Below are 19830 nucleotides of genomic sequence, written 5' to 3' on the forward strand. Positions count from 1 at the left end.
CCTTCTTTCTGCTGGAGAATTACCCACAGTATGAATAGTTGCTTGTTTTGTTTGGGTTTACTAATCTATTCATTACTTGTAATTGCTTGGATTGTATGCAAATGCATTCCATGCTATGGGAAGCTTGTGACCTGGCCCCTGGACATTATTCATGGTAGATGACTGCTTAAAAATCACACGGCATGTGTGTGTGCGCGGGAGAGACAGGCAGCATGTATATGCTTATACAGAGCGTTCTAGCCGTTATAGCGGTCTCTAACTTGCCTGACTATAGCTGAACAGAACCATGACTTGAGGAAAAATGAATGCTCTTATTCATACATACAGCCCTCGAGATGAGAACCCTTAGAAAGAACAGCCTTCCTTAAACATCTGCATCAACAAATCTCTTTTTTTTGTGCGCGTGTGTGTGAACGCTTATGAGCAGAGCATAGGAAAAATGAGACAAGAATGCAGTTGACAAAACCAGCTGTTCTTAAATTAATGTTTGCAAATACTTGGGCTGGTTCTTCAGCTAATAGGTCATCAAAAGACTTGCGCTCGTTTGTACTATTTAAAGATTTGGCCCTCTCTTTTGCAACGTATTCGTCCAGCTCTACTAGTTGCAGAAGCATTATAAAGTTCTAGTTATTTTTAACCTTCACAGGGGTCCCTCCTTTGAGCAACTTCGTACCTCTCAAGGTCAAAAATCCCATTTCCATGTCACATTTCAGCTTGGATCAGCAGGATCGTCTTGTTTTCACCGTGAGCAGCTGTTCCCTCCCAAAGTTTGCTGAAAGGACTCGCCCTACATGGAAAAAGCAGAGAAGCACCTGCATTTGTTGTCCCTAGAACTGATGAGAACTCACTCACTGGGGCGGCTGACAAGGAGAAATGACACTGCTGTTGCCTGCAAAAATTTTTTTGGCGCTCCAGATGCAGCTAGGAACTCACTAAATTAAAAAAAAACCACCAACAAAACCCACTGAAGAGCTAGGCTATGACTTAAGCTGGTAAAGAGCCAGAGTCCAAATACGGGTAGGGAGAACTGCCCCTGTTTTCTAGTCAGGGAAGTTCACAAGCAATTAAATAACTATTAGCGCTGCTTTTTTTTTCTTCCCCTCCTCTTTTGCACTGGAGCATATGACTCTCGCTAGGTGGATTCCCAAATGCCGTGCCTACGCTGAGCTGGAGGAGCTCGGCATTGCAGGGCTCAGTGGTCAGCCTGAGCAGCACGAATTTGAGCTTCCCATCTTCTATTCCCAGCTCCGGCTCTGACTCACTGCGTGATCTTGGTTCAGGCACAAGCAGCCAGTTTTAAAAGAGAAATTGCAGGCTGTGGTGGTGGGTGCTTCGGGACCGCCACCGAGGGGAGGCTCTGCTCGTTTCAGCGAACGCCACAGGGCGCTGGCGCTGCTTCAACAGGCTGGGAGTTCTGCAAAGCTTTGCCAGTCGGAGAGCAAAACAGCGGCTCCACGTATCATCTATACTAACAACAGGAGACAGGGCAGGTCACAGAGAGTCTTGCTTGTCGCTCTCTAAAGTCATGAGATAGATGAACATTTGCAGTTCCGTACCAGTAGAAAAGAGCCAATTCCTCCTGGAGACGGACAGGGTTTGTGCCTCTCAGCAGCGGTGGTCCAGACCAGAGGCAGGGGAACGCGCATTGCTAACAGGCAATTCACATTTTCTAGATTTCCCAGACAGAAAGTGGGTTTAACTATGGCTTGATGGATGGTGAGACTGAGTCACAACAGAGCAGATTAGGACAACTGATACTCTGCTACACCAAACACTACTTCGTTCATGCTTCACCTAAATTCCTAGCGCATGGCCTGAAAAATTTCCCTTCAACTGATGCACTGTAAAAGTTAGGTGCTACTCAACTATTTCAGTCTTCCCATCTCTCATTTGCCCTTCAGTGAAGCAGTGATAGCAATATTTACACCCCCTGACAAGCACTTGGCAACTTGTTGATAAAGGCTCCAGTTGGTGCGACGCATCTTTATTGCCATAATCTCTTCAGATCCCAGCCAGCCACTCTGCCCCTCTGTGGAAAGCATCCGTGGCTTCTAGCTGCAGGTAAGCACAGCTCTAGTTCCTCCCTCTTCAGCAAGGCATTTTCACACTTAGCTTAAAGCACACCTTTATCTCACCCAGCTTCTGCCGTACAGGACTGGCTCCGTGCTGAACTGCCACGTCTTGTACCAATGCCGGGTCTGAGGAATGCAGAGGGAGCCCTGCACTTCTGCGTGGTTTCTCTTTGCACAACTTCTGTCCCTTCCTCTCCGTAACGCCACTGCTTTCATTTGCTGCCTCCCGCTCATGATGGTGAAGTTCTCTGGGACAAGGCCATGCTTTTTTTCTAAGCTGCCAGCAAGCTATTAGCCCTGCATAGATAAAGAAGAAAACAAAAAATGAACAAAAATTACTGCCCTATAGAGGAATAAGCACTGAAAGTTACAGCCAGAGACATACACAGAAGAGACTAAGGTGGCAGCACATCAGGGACAGCACTTGCATAGCTGTGAGCAAGCACACATTTGAAGTTCGTGGTCCCTGGCACAGCAGGGACAGCCGCAAGGGCAGCTTTTCCCCTGCACTCCCCCCCCACCAGCTCACACACCTATACAGCGTTGGAGTGCCGATTTCCAAAACAAACACCAACACCTGCCTGCAGGGCCTGAGCCGAGGCCTTCCATGGTCATTTCATAAACAAGAGGGAGCAGCAGCATGTTTCACCACGGGAAGGAAAGTATAGCCACGCACTGGTGGAACTTCCACTCCTCCCTGTCCAGGTACTCCCTCCTTCCACTACAGCTTTACAGATCTTGTATCTACCAGACGACAACTCCCCACAACTGAGCAAGATGGAAGTGTGGGACGACATTTCCTGAGCCGCCTTATGTGTTCCTGCAACTCATCCACCAACTAACCAAGGATTTCAGAGCAGGCTATACATTTTCCTGCTGCAGAGCTCCCTGCTGACAGCTGCTGAGGATCCCAGACCTAGCTCCCAGAAGCACTTTGGCAAGGGCCCACTGGGATCTTCTGTGGTATCAGCAGCTCTGAAAATTTAGACCATATACTTGGTACCTAAACATGGCAATAAGAGCTTGGCATTGTTTATACTACTGGTTTCAGTGGATCCAGTCCTGGGCTCGGACCTAATTGTTTTGCTGAAGTAGGACTAGAAGGTTCAGAACATTGCAGGATTCAGCCATCACAGGCATCTGCAAACTAGATTAATTTATCAAAAGGGGGAAATAGAGTCAACTGTCATCTCAGCTGCTCGCGTCTGATTAGATCATGACATAGATTTGCTCTGGTCTTATCTAAATCTCATGTACCCGGCCAAGTGGAGCTTGTGGTATCTGCTAGAATATTGACAGGGGCTAGGCATCATCACATGTGGCAAATAAAACAAGGAGCCAGAGAGCAGGAGACCCTCCTGGCTTTACTCTGGGTGCAGGGTGTGCTGCGACAGCTATGCAGAGAGAATGCACAATCCTCACCTCTGCAGACCTTAATCTTGCTGCACGGAGGGATTTCATGGATGCTCTGATTTACTCTGGAAGCTACAACAGCCCCAGATTGGCCAAAAGTAGCTTTAAACTCATTTTGTGCTTAAGTTACTGAAAATGCGAGTCCTGAACTCGATTGCGTACCATCTGCTGACTCACGATGCAAACCTTTCGCTCTCTGTAAGCAGAGAAAATAAACCCATCTTCAGCACCCCAAACAGGGAGGTTAGGAGTGACTATTTACAGAGCACTCGGACACTGAGGTGGAAAAGTGTTAGAGAAATGCAAAAGTAGAAACATACTTTGGCGGTGCTTAGTGCTGTTGCCTTGAGAACAAAGGTGGGAATTACATGCTTGGACACTTGGGGGTTTTGGAAGGATCTTTCCTGAGAAGCTGACAGCCCCAGACCTCTCGTGCCAGTTGGGAGTGATGCTGCCAGTAGATGGACTTTGTATAATTGTGTCTAATGCACCTTTAAAGAGAAAAAGCCGCTAGAACAAACAAAAGCAGCGCCCAGCTGCGCAGGCTGTTTATACTTGAGGTAGCCAGAGCAGGCGGCTGCACTTTAGGGCTTATCTTCGCTCTCTTTCTAAACAGGAAATGTGTATTTTTGTCTCAAGCATTTCAGGAGAAGCCACCAGGCCAAAACTTTCAGAATGTGGGGTGCCACAAATGAGCATTTTGACTCCCTCACGAGACCCGAGACATGGCGGGTGGGTACCCAGAACAGCAGGGGTATTGCCTCCAACCATGGCAAGAGGAACTTTGCAGGGCCAGGAGGGCCAGCTCTGCTGCACACCAGGGGCCCTCCACACATCAGCTGTAGGAAAAAATCAAGGGATATAAGTGGGGCTACCAGATCAGCTCCTGTGCATGCAAAAACTGCCGCAGTCAGCATAAATGAGGAGGGAGAATCTGCAGCAGGGAAACTACAGAAATTGCATTTTCCATGGCAGTAGGGGTTCCTTGGTAGAGGCATTACCTCCGGCTGGAGTAGTGGCAGGCTGGAAAGTGCCCGCTCCTGAAGACCGAAGAGCACAGCACTTGTTCTTGCTTCCTCTCTGACAGCAAACTGAAGCTGCAACATCCCACAGGTTTACTGTCTCCTTGCTTAGCGTTGTCATCCCTAACTAACTTCTTCACTCTGAGGGTGGCAGAGCACTGGAACAGGCTGCCCAGGGAGGTTGTGGAGTCTCCTTCTCTGGAGATATTCAAAGCCCGCCTGGATGAAGTCCTGTGTAGCATGCTCTAGGTGAGCCTGCTTTAGCAGGGGGGTTGGACTAGATGATCTCCTGAGGTCCCTTCCAACCCTTACGATTCTGTGATTCTGTGATTCTGTAACGGTGCAAGCAGCTGGTTTTCTCTGGGTAAGGCTACAGGGAGGACACTGTATCAGCACTAGACTGGCTTTGCACAATTTTGAGCTCCCCCAGTTATGCCATAAGTTTCACGATATTTAGTCTCAAAGCACTTGGAGTCATGGATTCAGTGAGGTAGGGTTTTTTGTTGTTTTTTTCCCTTTTTCTTTTTAAAAACATCCATTTCCACATCTTTCAGTGGTAGAGAAAAGCTTGGAAACGTGATTGGTCATAAACTGCTAAAACCAGAAGGCAATTAATTTTTTTTTTTTTTTTAATTGGGAGTCTCCAGACTTAAACACTCTCATGATTTTTGAGATTCTGCAAAGCTTGTCTCACATTGGGAGGGCTGGACTTGGTTAGAGAGATTTTCTTGTTTGGTAGGGAGATGGGGTCACCATGTACCACTTACTGGATTCCAAGGCCTTTGCAGCCAAGCAAACAAACTTGCTCCCTCGTCAAAATCCTTATTGATACTGGAACGGCTCCCACTGTTTGCCGCTTAGCGTCAACGTTACCGTCCCTGCAGGCGATGCAGAAAGAAAGAAGCTGTCCATGAAACTGTGTGTATAAGAGTGTTGCTAAACCGGGTTTAAAATCTGGGCATATCTGCTATATTTACAGAGTGCAGGACAAACATTTTAGCATTCCCCTGCTGTTCCCTGGGCTGCATATTTAACCTCTGCCTCTTCTAGCCAACCTCCTTTCCCCCGTACGCAGCACCACGTGCTCAGTCGCCTCCCCTGCCTTCCAGGACGTAGCCAGAGTTTTAAACCGCCTGCCGCCCTCCAGGCAAGCTGGGCTTGCCCCTTGCCCTGCCAGGAGGACACTGCAGAACCTGGCAGGGAGGGATGTCCTTGCTACCAACCTACAAGGAGAAACAGCACAACATCCAAATAGCTTCACTAGGGGGAAGTTAGAGAGGAATTGAACAATGTCTCTGCTGAATCTTCTCACCCCACTGTTGCTTTTTTTTTTCTTTTTTTTTTTTTTTCTTTTTTTCTGCCGCCTCCAGTGTGCAGGTAAGCCCAAATTTCCCCTGTGTAAAAAGGAAGCACAGCTCTGTTTCAGTGCCCTGCCTGACAGCAGCCACAGACTCCAGCTCTCCAAACCTCTGCCTGCTGTGAACTTTAATCCTGAGCACCACATAGCCTTGCCCGCCCCACCTGGCTGCTGGCCACGGCCTTGCCCCCCACACCTGGCCACTGGCCACAGTGGGCTTTTTAACCCTCTGCACCCCAAGGACAGCCAGGCACCGCATAGGAAGGCCACTGTAAAGATAAGGATCACTTTGCACCACCTCATTCTCCAGCCTATAGTGCATCTCCGAAGCCCCCCTGCCTCCACTCCCCTCGTACATCACTCCTCACCCACCTCAGTCCTGCGAATGAGGCAGGGAAGAAATTCCCAGCCAGCACCTTCAGCAACAGCCTAGCAGACAGCAGGTTAGGAAGGGTCCTGCTGCCCTCTGACATAGCTCAAGCTTTCCTCATCAGAGTATTAGGTAATTGCCCGCATCCTGCCCGCTTCCTTCCCACCCTTACCCCACGGGAGTAAATTTTATTTCACTGCAGCCCAGAACCACATTGCCATGGAGCAAAGCAGGCAACTCTGGTGTCACTTTACGACTTCCCGCTCAAAGGATAAGATGCGAAACAGCCTATTTTGATTCAAATCTGGTTAGAGAAAGCTGCCTGTGGATTGAGCTCCTTCCCACCCTGCATGTTTGGTACCTGCAACTTAAAGCTGCTCTCTCCCTTGCCGCCCTTTAGTTCTGCTAAGCTAGAGACAAAGCGATGGATTTCTTTCTGGTTTGGGTGCCAAGGAAACTGTCAGCTCCCATTCAGTCTCTGAGCCATTCCCTGCGACATATTTGCTCAGCCACTTGCAAATGATGCACCCCATGAGCCATCCAGTCCATTTCCCAGGACAGCGTCAGCAATGAGCGCTGGCCAGGGGACCCCAGACATTAGGTAGGTAGCAGATGAAACCAGGGGCCCTGGTATGCAAGAGGCTGACAACCTTGACTGAACAATCTAACTGAACTAATACAAGTCTCTCTTGAACAAGGACAACCAGATAAAAAGCAGGTCTTGCTGTTTGTTCCAGTTGGGGGCCATCTCATTTCTTTAATGAAATTCTACTTACTTGCAAATGGACATAAAAAGTTCCAGCTCCTCGAATAAAGCAGGGCCTAAACAATGAGAAATGCCATCTTTGGTGACAGATGCAAACCCTGTCTCCAGGCAGTACCTAATGCCTAGCACTCGGCTCACACGGGAGGTTGTGACAGTGCCCTTGGCTTTTCTGCCCCACTCAGAGTTTTTTCTTCCCCTGCTTCTCTCACATAGCCACAACTCCTCCAGTCAATGTCCTTAACTTCTGCATCACCAGGAATCACGCTGCTTGCATGACAGTTCTCAGCTTTGACAGAGAGTTTTGTGCAGAGCTTTGAGTCAGTTCCTTCAGAGTAATTTTTTGGCTCCATCACTGGCTCGCACACTTCTGGAGCAGATGTCCTAACAGAAAAAGAAAAGGTGGTCCAAGGCCTAGATCTTGCCATCTGAGCATAGGAGGAGATAGGACAGATGGGATTAAAACAAACAAGAGGAGGAAATTACCTTGCATCCCAAGAGTGGTTTGGGATGCAGTCCCAATACATGGTTTGTAGTGGACCACTGGTGGTGTGGCACGTTGTCTGCCACTGCAGGGTGGGATCTGTGAACAGGAATCATCGCTGGAAACGCGGTACTGGGGGCCTGGAGCGCGAGCAAGTGCTCACATCGTAAGACACAGCTCATCTATCACCCTGTGAGGCAGCGGGAGGCATCGAAGGCCAGCGATCGCAGCCAGTGAGGGAGGAGGGCAACAATCTGAAGGGGGAGAAAATAGTTTTGAGTGAAAGCCTCATCCCCTCAAAAGCAAAGCCGCTGATGTGGTCTGAACCATCATCAGTTTCTATAAGGGAAAGCCCTCAAACCTCTGATTTCCAACCTGATTTCCAAGCCTTGTAAAATCCCCTGGCCTAGCCGGTGGCACATAGGCAGAGAGGAAGAATGGCCTCTCCAGTAGAGGAACTGGTATCTTCCAGCCAAGGAAGTCAGATTGCCTAAAGGAAACACACCACGTTCAGACGGCACTCGCGCTTCTCATCGCTGCAAACTGACTCGCAAGATCCTTTTCCTTACTGCAGCAGCCACGTGGACGCCCACGTGCCCGTACGCAGCACACCACGCGCAGATACAAACCCAAAAAATCGCAGACCCGTTCACTACCTTTCAGCCTGCCATACTGAACGAGGCCTGAGCTCCCAGCCTGATGGAGCTGTAGGAAATTATATAGGTCTAAATATGCATTTTATAGTCCTAACTGAGATCAAACTCCACCCACGAGGTGAAAAACTATGTATTGATGTGGATACTGCCAGAATGAATAATTTCCAGGAGTATTTGCTCCAGCAGCTCAGCTGTTAAGAGCGGTAATAAAGAAGGCAGAGAACTGCCACAATTCATCACTATTGGATGAAGCAGGAAACCTGAAATGGAAAATCAACTATAAAATACTTACAGAAACCACCCCAGCCGTATTTGCTGAAAAATAAATTTCTTGTCAAACCAGTCGATGAAGAATAATTATCTATGAAACTTTACAAGACTAAAATGTCCCTTTTCTTGACTATTTTATTATACAATTGACGGGCAGATACTTACTTCAGGTAAACAACATGCACCCTGTTTATAGCGCACAATGCAAATATTTCCCACCGTGTTTATTCTGAAATACTTGTACTGTCCAGACAGGAAGCAATTGCAGAAGACAGACAGACACCCAAGCTGCACTCCTTTCCAAAGCACTGGCTGGAAGCAGCTGTTAGATAGGCTGTGTCTCTGCTGGATGACGAATCCTGCCTTAGAGGAGCTGAGATACTAGAGATGGAGAAGAACAAGGCCCTTCACCTGCCTGCAAAGAAAGTGGTCCTGTAGGATTGGGAGAAGCTTGATTCTGTTTTGTTAATTAAAACAAACAAACAAACAAGGGATCAGCAAAGAGTAGTAAGAGATTTTTCCATTCAAATCTCACAATAACAGAGCAGGGCAAACACATTGCTCTCATTTGCTTACCATCATCCCAGGTTTCTGTGGCTTCACAGGTCTTGCCCTTCTCTCCCTTTTCTCTCTCTAAAAGCCATTTTTCTCTGTGTGTCACGCTTCTCTAGAATTTTTATTGCTATTTGCAGCGCCAGGAGTCAGAAAGGAGGTATTCTAGAACACCCAAGACATCAGCTCCTTTGCTTCTGCTATTTTCTAACAAAATAAAAAAATATTAATAACAAGTCCGCATTGATAACTTTGTGATTAATTCACCTCCTTATCAGCCTCACTACTTTAAACCCTAGGGATGACTTTGACCTGAATGTTAAAAATTGTTCCATGATGAACCCTACCAGATATTACTATTGACAATTCCGTGTCCCTCCCAGCCCCAGCAGCTCAGACTTACTAAGGGGTCACTGGCATTCGACAAATCACTTGTTTAACAAGGGAAGAATGGGAGAATTGCCCGGGGTCAAGACACACAAACATCATTGGAGACTTTCCCCAGCAGCAGTCCGAGACATAGTCCCCCCCTTTTCCATATGGTAGAGTGAGTGCTCAAATTTGATGTAATGAGCACTGTCAGAATGGGATCAGCTACAGAGAATGATCTATTATGCCCCCCTTATTCCCTTTTTTTAAGGAGCTGAGAAACCTCTTCTGGAGTGGATTTAGCTGTCACTTGCCTTGATTTTTATAGGGGAATTTTTTTCTCGCAGAAGCCTAAACATGAGAGCTGGAAAAGATCAGACAGCCTTGCCACCAGAATTAACACAGGACTGCTTGTTACCGCGACGTCTCTACAGCAGGGCAGCTCAGAAGTCACCAGCTGATGAACCACGGCCACTTCTCAGTAAGGTTCAGAAGGAACATCTTAAAAGTGCTCCAGCTGCGTACAGAGACAAGACACATGCTGAGAGGTGCACGTGATTCAGCCAGCATCCGAGTCAGCCTCATGAGGACAAATCTCCTTGAGGCTCTTTCTCCTCTTCCTGACTTTTGTACAGCATTTCTCAACTTTTCCACCACATGACCCCTGGTACAAAAGCGAGCAGCTTCTCTCCCGTTCAGCTGGAGCAGAAGAGTAGGGCTGCAGGGGTTTGACATCCAGCCTGCTCCTCAGTTAGATGGAGGAGATTCCTAAGAACACAAGTAATTTGTTTCAATGGACTTCCCGTGTTTGTTTTTTGTTTGTTTGTTTTTGTCAGGGTAGCTTCAGATATATTCCAATGAGGAATGTGCTGTAACTAGCAGCAGGTTGAGTCCAAGTCGATTATCAAGGCTTGCTACACACCAGGACAAACTTTGTGTACACTTAACAAGTTTTTAACCTGCTAGGCAAGCATAGCCCCCTAGAACAGATGCAACACATGCCTAGTGATGGCATTTCCCACCCCTTCCTTGTAGGTCCACATACTTCAGAGAAAAGCCTGGAGATCAAAGTAAGTTTTGAGAAATGTTGCAGTATCAGTGAGGAAAAGGAGGTGGTGGGTTTTTTTTCTTTTTTTAAAAAGTATGTTGTGCCAACAGAACAACAGCAATGCTGCCAGATAGACCAGGTTTATGTTTAAAGCCTGGTTATTTGTTCTGGCGTCAGCAACGCCTTCAGCATTTGAAGTCTTGGGAATTTTTGTTTATTTTAATGAGTACAGTGTTCTACCATCAGATCAGAGAACTGGTCTCTTCCTTGTTGGGTTTGAACTAAAATGTCTGAACGTGCAAGGAGAATTAATTCCCTACAGCCTACTTCCCACGCTGTGTTTTTGGGGCACATTGGTCTCAGTTGCTCTTTCCAGCCATATGGCTGCAGGGACATCTACATCAAGTTGTACCTGGGGAAGCGATACTAAGAGGGAGAGAGCTATCCTTCAGCCAGATTTGCCAGAGGTCAAGGGAGCTGGTTTCTCCTCCCCAAATTGTCTTAGGGTCCAAGCTGTAACATGGCTTGGGCCTCTCTTAGAGGAGACTTCATAGCTTCTGTCCTCACCTAGACTCAGCACAGCTGTCCAGCAGCGACCTGGCCAGCGGAAGGCAGAGTCCATGAATTTAAAGCAGACTGAAGACATATTTCTGGAAAGAAACAAATATCCAACAAGCTCACCTTAGATCAAAGCTGACAGAGCAATATTCAGCATTCATATAACAGCTCCCTTTTTCAAAGTCATCTATTAATGTTAAGAATATTTAGTTTGCATTTAAGTGACTTGGGAAAACGAAATATAAGAGGTAACACAAGTTGGTAAACTCTGCAGCTTGGTCTTCTACACTTAAAAGCCATTGGTGGTGTGGGGAGAAGGAGATGCAAGACTGAGAACAAGGACTTGCACCCATGGATATTTTCTTTTTCCTTTTGGTACCCTTGGCTCAACAGAAGAAGGAAATGGGGAAAATGTTTAGAAAGTCACGTAAGTGGTATTACGCATTTAAAGGTGCAAAACCAGTTTAATGTAAATGAGACTGAAAGACCCTGAGTCATTTCCAAATATGAGACCTAGTCTGTCTTTGAGAAATATGTCACCTATTAGTTTAGAACTAATGTACTGAACTGTTTCTGGGAACAGAAAGAACTGTTTCAAATGCAGTATCATCAGCAGCAGTGAAGTAAAATTAAAAAAAAAAAAGGCCAGCTTAGGGAAAAAGAAATGATGGGTCTATATAATAAGTAGGACTATACTCAACTATTCCTTCCCTTCATTCATTCCTCAGGAAGTGAAGCAGAAACACAGCGCATGCTTTAGGAGAGACTACAATACCACCCTCTTTATAAAACATTCAGAAGACCATTTAGTTAAAAAAAAAATCCAAGCAGAAACAGCCAATTTAAAAAAAAAAAAAAAAAAAATCAGTACTAACTGCATTTCACAAGAAAAGGAAGACAGAAGTTCTCAGACATAAACCACTCCAATTAATCAAAAATGTTTGAAAATGTTTGTAATTAACAAAGCTAACAGACTCCACTGTTAAGGAAAGCCACTAATTGATAATGCTAACCAAAATCTCCTAACAAGGCCAACTGCTTAGTTAGAAATGCTTAAGGAAAAAAGATAGTGTGACAACAGGAAATTTATTGCTGCTGGACTTTTATCTTATCTACTCAAAACACAAATGTTATTCAACCTGAAAGACAAGAGATTATTCAAATAAAATACCAGTCTTTTTTTTGAGCTACAGAATTTGCAAGTGAATATAAAGCAAACCCTTGAATATAAAAGCAAGCTTATAATTTTGAAGGGTAAATGAAATATTATTGAAGAAAATAGGAAACGGCTTTGACTTTGGGCAAGATTGTTTTCTTTTGTTGTCCATCACGAACCATGCACGTGCAGGAGACCAAACCGCAAGCATGGTTTAAGGCCAAGGGCTGAATTTGACCTGGAGACTTTAATCCAAGCATTTACTTTGAAAAGGAGCTCCCCCTTACTGGTCGTCTTCGTTCATGGGGGAAGAGTGCATTCCAATGCCTGCCCACAGTGGGATAACAGCACTTGAACTTGACCTATATCTATGGGAAGAGGAAAAAAACCCCCCAAAACACACAAAACCATTTCCTGGTCTACATAAAACTCTGAAGCTGGAAATGTGTATTGGTTCATAACCACATCCTAGGCTAATAAGCAGTGTGCCCAGATCAAATTCAAGTCTAACGTCTCACACGTTATGGACATTTAGTGCTTTTCAATCAACACACGACACCTTTCAGAGCTCTACGCTCTCCTTACTCCGCTCCCCCGGGACAGCCTTTGTACCAGCTCCGCAGGGGTTTGGGTCATTAGTGGTATCTTTCTGTACTTGATTTATCATATTGCATGGCACCTAGACCCCAAACACCAATGAAAGAAGTAAAAAAACGCCCCCGACTGTTCACTTTGTGGTTTGCTGCATCAAAACTAGACCTAAAAACATGCTTTTAAAGTACCGGGAATTTGCTGGGAAATCTCTCCATTTCCACAATTTTTCCAGGTTTCCTTCAACATGCAAGATAGGCAAGAACAGAACAGCAGCTCTTTAAATCAACTTCATCCCATTTACTTACTCTTTCAAGGCCACCTATCGGGCCAAAACAAGCTGTACTGCAGAAAACAGATCTAATCTTGAATTCCACCTTTTGACTTTATTTTCATCCCGTAACCAAACACTACCAAAGAAACAGAAAACAGGATATTCCTGAGGCAAAATTCTGCTAGATTAAAACTTGACAGCTAGTATTCTTTGCCAAGGGAATCTTATCCCCCCGGGTTTGGCAGCACTCACTGTAGTGACAAAACCCTATGTGCGTCCACTTCTTATGCACGTCCATTCAGTGGGAAAACAAATAATTTCTTTCTGGTATTAATTCCTTATAAATACTACTACAAAGCCAATAGGAAATATTAACTTATGTTGGCAGAGCATCTGCCTACAGGGCTGAGCAGTCAGTAAATACACTGGGTTCAAAAGATCAATACCAATGAGGAGAGCAGCCAAAGGCTGTGTATACTAACAGGACAGTCAAAGATGAGTGGCAGCGTGGCAGCTCCTGAGAAGAGTTCACAGATCCTGGTCTTGCACCATTCCTTAGAGTAAATACTGTTTATTTGTGGGGACAAAAGAAGTGCCCCACCTGCTAACAGCTAATTAATCCTAAAACTGAAATGAGTTACCTTCAGGTACTGCTACACCTACAGCTGCTCCAGATAAAGAATCCATGTCAAGACTGCCACATATAACTGCAGATACCATAGCGGTGAGGTAGAAATACCTGTCAAGGTTAATAGCCTGGTATTATTAAAAAAGAAAAGGAAGGAATGCCATAAGCTGCATTATTAAACCACTCCATTCCAGAAGCCTGGAGCATCACTGTCCAACACCAAACACACCTATGTCACGGTAATCTCAGTTTACCACTCTATGGAATAGAATAAACAGAACAGGTAGAGAAGCAGAATCTGCAGCCAGGCACCAGCTTAGGGCCATCAATAAATGTATGGGATTTTGCGTGGGGCAACAGAGATGGCATTTCACAAAGTACCCAAAAACAACCTCTGAAAACAAATACATCAACCATCCAATGCTGCGACCGGGGGCAACCTGGTCTGTCCAGTTGTACCAAGCACCAAACGTCTTGGATACTACTGCTGAGTGTGCTGCTGAACTGGGGCAAGTACAAGATGTGCCAGAATTACTTGGAATCATGGAATGGTTTGGGTGGGAAGGGACCCCTAGAGGTCACCCAGCCCAACCCCCCTGCAGGAGCAGGGACACCTTGAACCACATCAGGTTGCTCACAGCCCCGTCCAACCTGGCCTGGAATGTTCCCAGGGATGGGCCCTCCACCCCCTCTCTGGGCAACCCCTGCCAGGGTTTCACCCCCCTCATAGTCAATAATTTCTTCCTTAGATCCAGTCTAAACCTACCCTGTTTTAGTTTAAACCCATTACTCCTTGTCCTGTCACGACCGGCCCTGCTAAAAGTACTTGCTCAGTAAGGTCGCAAGCAAAAGTGTTTTGCCATACCAAACCCTTAGAAAAATGAGGTCTCTTCAGATGCCAGAAGCAGCTTTGTCCCAAATCCCATCAGAAACAAAATGCTTTCAGGTATTCATGCTGAAGAGCCAGAACTTCAGTTTTTAACAGAGACACACAGGTGAGCAAAACACGAACGTAGCTACAAGATCTGACACAGACATAGCTACAGGATCTGCGGTTTGTCGTGCCAGTCGTGACAGGGCAGACTTTAACCATACCTGAGCGCTGCCCAGCCCGTCCCAGGGTGGAAAATGGCGGGCTGGGGCGGTGCGCCCCCTGCTGGCGTAGCGCGGAACAACGCGGGGCGACTGAGAGGGCACGGCCAGGGAGTGGAGAAAAAACCCGAAATGCTCTTAAAAATGCCGCCGAGCTTGTCAGGGTAGGGCTTCAGGGCCGAGATTCTGCGGGAGGTCGGGTGAAATCCGCTATAATGGATTTCTTAAAAGCACAAAGTCGCTACACACCATAACCCCCGCCACAGGGGACAACGCATGGAGAGCGCGACCTGTACCTGGGCGAATTCACCCGCATTCCAAATGACACCCAGCTAACGGTGATTTAACACACGCTCCTGACGAACACAGTTGTCCTCTTTCACACAACGCCCACGAAGAACAGGCTGGGTATTTATTGTCATTGCCGGGGCATATATGGCAAAATAGAAAGGTTTATCGATTGCCGAGGGAAAGCTGAGGGAGGCGAGCGTGACGTGTAAAAGCCTTTGTCTCTCCTCGTCATCGATTTTTGTAATTGGTTTTGAACCTGACAACCTGAACTCACAACCCTCTGGTGGAACAGCCTGTGAAACCAAGGACTGTGTTCTTTAATGCCAAGATAACTTAATTCTTTAAATCTTTCCCCTCGACTCATCGGTAGTAACGTGAAGGTCATACTTGCCAAGCTGACTTACCCTCCTCAGAGAAAGCACGAGCTCTGCAAAGGAATTAATCCCAAAACTATCAAAGATCATAAGGGATGAAGACGTTTTTACATCTCACTAACATGCACCAAACCACCACAGAAGAATATCATCATCTTTGAATAGCAGAAAAATTACACAAGTCATGTTTATGGGTTATAAAAGCCCTTTTATAAAGCCATTTTTAAACAAAACCAAAAAGTTTACAAAAGAAAATAAAAGATACAGAAGAATGAGTTGCTTAATATATTCCAAAAAGGAGAAAAATAAAAGAGGGGACACAATTCCAACATGCTGAACAATAAAGGGTTCTTTTTCCTTGTGTTTTTTTTAATACAAAATACAAGCGAAGGATACACATACTTAAAACAGAGCTCAGGAGCAGGTATGCAGTCCTGGGAACCCTTCAATAAAAGCAAAGCAGGGTTTTGTTATTTTTTTTTTTTTTCCTTTCTTTGCAGGTACATACAGAGACTGGAATATGTAAAATTAAGTAGCACAAAAGACCATCACACAATTCTACCAATGAATGTTGCATCTATAAATTCACGAACATGGTCAACAGTCATGTTCACTTCAACCCCTTAAAAAAAAAAAGTGTTGTTTTTATTTTAAATAAAGCATTAATGTTACATTCAGATTTAACTCCTAGTACCATGCGGTAGATCTCAGTATTGTCAAGGTATTGCAAGAGCCGCCAACCCTATCGGGCCCGGTGATGACAGTCACGTCTCCGCACACACCCCGACCGTGGGCCAGCAGCACTGGAACGCTGTTTGCAGCTGCCCCCTTTAATGTCTGCTCTTGAGATTAAAAAAAAAAATAAAAAAAAATTAAAAGGGATGAGGAGGGGAACTGCAAAGAGCCTGATTTTTAGAAAAGCTCAACAGGGGTCTGCAAATACTCAAGACAAATATTCATTGCATACCATAGAATAATGCCTTGCTGACAGCCAAAGGCTGAAGGCCCTACCTGGAGTCTCCTCCTCTACCTTCCAAGTGATTATTCAGGGTTTGCTGTGACATGATGTTCATGGTTAAACAAAAATTATGGAGCTCTTATTTACAACTTTTTGTAACAATTGCTTCTGCAGGAAAAAAAAATAAAAAGTAAAACTCACCAATCTTCAGAACACAAAGGGAATATAAGATGTCAGACACTCCCATGCGCGCACTCACACCCGCGCACTCACACACAAAATACTTCAGGGGCTTTTACACACATTATTCTGGCTTAAGCTGATTGAGTATTTCTCCATCCCACCCACTACCCCTCCCAAAATATATATATAAAAAACCCTTGCCCCAATATACAAAGCATATGCACAATGGTGTTTTGCAGTCACACTGAGCATGCTCAGACCGATGGACCCACTCGATTCACCGCGGCTGAAGGGGGCAGGCAGTCTAGAGAGCGATCTCCAATAGTGGTTGATACACAAGAGTCAGCACATCGCGAGAACTTGACTAGACTTAGAAATATTTGTGTTTCATTTTTAATATAAAGAGTTCAACGAGAAGACATTCAAATGCCAGTCATCTACGGAAGTGGGAAGTCTAAAACGAGGATACGCTTGATTTGGGGAGGTCTCAAAAGGACACTGCCATCTTTCAGAGCTCTGATATTCCTCATAGCACTTTAAAAAAAAAAAAAACCCAAAAAGTCATCTTGGACAGTAAGAACGTAATAGCTAGTTTAGCTTCCTAGGTTCATTAGCAGAACTTGTATTTAAACCTCCCAAAACTGTAGGAAAATATTCAAAGTTCAGGGAAAATTTTCTATTTGACCATATACATATAGAATATATAATTTCCACATATAGATGTGAGTCCCGCAAACTAACATATCCTATATGCCAGCAACTATTTTGTGACAGTGTCCCTTTAAATATCCATCTGCTTACATTTTCATACCCTGCCTCCCCCAACAGATGAACATCCACTTCTCAAATATTAAACTCATGGATCAGTTTGTAGTTTTTAAGAACCACGTGTTCAACAATATGATCTGTTATAAAAATAAACACTTCACAAACAAATTACATAAAGCAAAGCACCAGTTTCTACAGCTCAAAAGCTTCCAGCATGTTACAGTTTGCTTCCCTCCCTCCTTAACCTGGGTGCCTCAGTGTCTATTGTACCTTTGTGACCATCACCAGCGGAGGGGAAGGGGAAAAAAAAAAAAAAAAAAAAAAAAAAAAAGGAATTCAAGCACATCATCTGCCACTACCCTGGTAGTCCATCACCTGCAGACGCAGCCGTGGTGGCACAGGAGCTGAGCATGCTCAGAACTGTTACCTGGCACCGGTGAGGTTCCCTAGCAGAAGTCACGCGAGGTGTGCTGCTTCTCTCCCCACACACTCTTCTGCTTTGATGAAGTTAAAACAACACAAGTAAAAGCTTCTTGGCTGCCCCATTTCTAAGTCTGGCTCTCGCCCATAATCCATTCTGAAACCCATTTAGCTTGACACGTTTGGCATTCTCATGCTGATCAAACAGAAAGTGAAGCAAATAATCTTTAGTATGAAATTCCAAGTGAAATTGCAGATTCTTATCAACCGCGCCTTGTGGCCAGTTAAAGGCAGTACTATCAGCACGTAACTGTGAAACTGAATGTGGTGGTGTGGATTCAGAAACAGAATGTACAAAAGGATATATAATGGAAGTTAGTTATGAACTACCATTTTAAGAGTAAGACCAGGGCAGGGCACTAGAGTAACTGAACTTGGGAATAAATCCATTTACCTCTCTGCAAAGGCTCCAAAACTACAGCTGTGTAACAGAAGACAATCTTTTCAAAGTCTTCTTCTGTGACTGAAACTTTCTGCTCCGTGAAGAACTATTCATGTTCCTAAAGAAAGGCATTTTTACAGCTTTCCTTCAAGAAATCAGAATACTTAATAGAAATGAATTAAAAAGGACATTTAAAAATGTTAAGTCTGCCACTATTGAAAAAAAAGTGTTGTGGACTGACCAAAAAAAAAAAAGTATTAACCTTCACAATGTTCTTCTACCTGTAAAAAGGTAAACTGCTGCATTTCTAACAGAGTAACCAAGAGACCATTAGGGCTTAGTGTTTGCACAAATCAGCAAAACAGTAAGATATAGAAAAAGTTACAAAATCCCAGATGTAGTACAGGATTTACATATTGTCTGGGTTGTGACCAACTCCAAGATAAGCGTCATGCAGCCTGTAACAGCCATTAGAGATGAATGTATGAGAAAGCGGAACAGTTTTGTAAGAAAAAGGGCCAAAACTGCCAGGCATAAAATCATCCAGTCCAAAATCTGAACTGAGAACAACGGAAACGTATTTTTCACAGCCTCAGCCTTAGTTACCTGTGTTAGAAAGAAAAACAAAAATATATTTTAAGTGGAACTTACAAAATACACTCTTCAGAAAAAATCTGATCTAGCAGGTAAAGAAACAGCTGTTTGACCAGATCAGCTATGTTTAAGTAATCCTTGTACATTTTAATACCAAAAAAACCCTAAGAACCCAACAGACAGGAATAGCTCGAATCATGGTCTGGACTGAAAGGGAACCACTATGCGGACCAGACATTCACAAAAGTGTATGCCACCCCCAAATTCAATCCACATGTTTTTTAAAACTTCGCCATTTATTTTCCCATATTACCCAAGAAGCACTGGACTAGGAGTGGAGGGAATGCAAGAGACACTGCTCTCCCAGAGATCAGGAAGGTGGGAAGAGGTGTGGGAGAGGAGAGGGGATTACATTCGCTTCTTTTTCAAGACTGATACTTCACTCCAGCCTTAAGCTGTTCTGCAAAATTAAACCACTTTAAAAAAAAAAAAAAAAAAAGATTTACAATGGAAACACCGATCATCTTTATTGTAACGGCAACAGTAGTTTCATTATAGTAAAGAATGTTAGAGAACTTAAATTTTTATAAGCCAAGGTAAAGTAATTTACCAGCCTCAATAAAATCCATGGCTATGAATCACACAAGACAATCACTCGGCTGTTATATTAATATTCCGTTCCACATTTTAGGCTCCACACTGTGCTCAGCGTCTTCAGGCTCCCTATACCATTCAGCCAAGTGTCCTTCCTGGTCATATTAGTGTATCACATCTAAAAGCTCTCTAAAATCCAAACAGGATTAAAAATCTGGTAGCATGTGCACCAGAAATCCAACTAATTAGCTGCCTTATGTTACCTTCAAGAGGCTGGGTACAAAACGTGTAGTTCTGTGACAAAAAAAAAAAAAAAGATGCAAAGCTTGTCAGCTATAAGATAACTGTGAGCAATATACAGAAAGCACAAAGGGCTTAAGAAAAAAAAAGAAAGAAAAATGGCAGGTCCAGTTTTCAATATTTCCACCAACAAACATGGCAGCAACCTCTGTGTTAGGGTTTGAAAACCAAGGCTTGTGTATTTTGATTAAAGTTTAAAAAAGGATATGGCTGCTTTGATAAAAACACATT

The 19830-nt window shown here is 44.5% G+C and overlaps 1 protein-coding gene and 1 long non-coding RNA gene across 2 annotated transcripts in view; both read right to left on the reverse strand.

Annotated features, from left to right (window-relative positions):
• The window catches only part of SLC45A3 (solute carrier family 45 member 3), a 31862-nt gene extending 30222 nt beyond the window's left edge, over positions 1–1640 (reverse strand). Inside the window, exons 1-2 of the mRNA XM_035903134.1 lie at positions 1557–1640; positions 674–787 (exon numbers count right to left, since the gene is read on the reverse strand). The gene's annotated coding sequence lies outside the window, so the exon portion shown is untranslated. The remainder of the gene's footprint in view (positions 1–673; positions 788–1556) is intronic.
• A 14394-nt stretch (positions 1641–16034) lies between these two features.
• LOC118453068 lies at positions 16035–16674 on the reverse strand. The gene is made up of 2 exons (XR_004842966.1): positions 16352–16674; positions 16035–16182 (listed from the first exon to the last, which is right to left on the reverse strand). It is a non-coding gene; the product is annotated as an uncharacterized LOC118453068 (long non-coding RNA).
• Positions 16675–19830: the final 3156 nt, after the last annotated feature.

The sequence above is a fragment of the Egretta garzetta genome, unplaced genomic scaffold (genome assembly GCF_000687185.1).
Source record: "Egretta garzetta isolate BGI_Z169 unplaced genomic scaffold, ASM68718v1 scaffold640, whole genome shotgun sequence".
In the NCBI taxonomy this organism is placed as follows: Eukaryota; Metazoa; Chordata; class Aves; order Pelecaniformes; family Ardeidae; genus Egretta; species Egretta garzetta.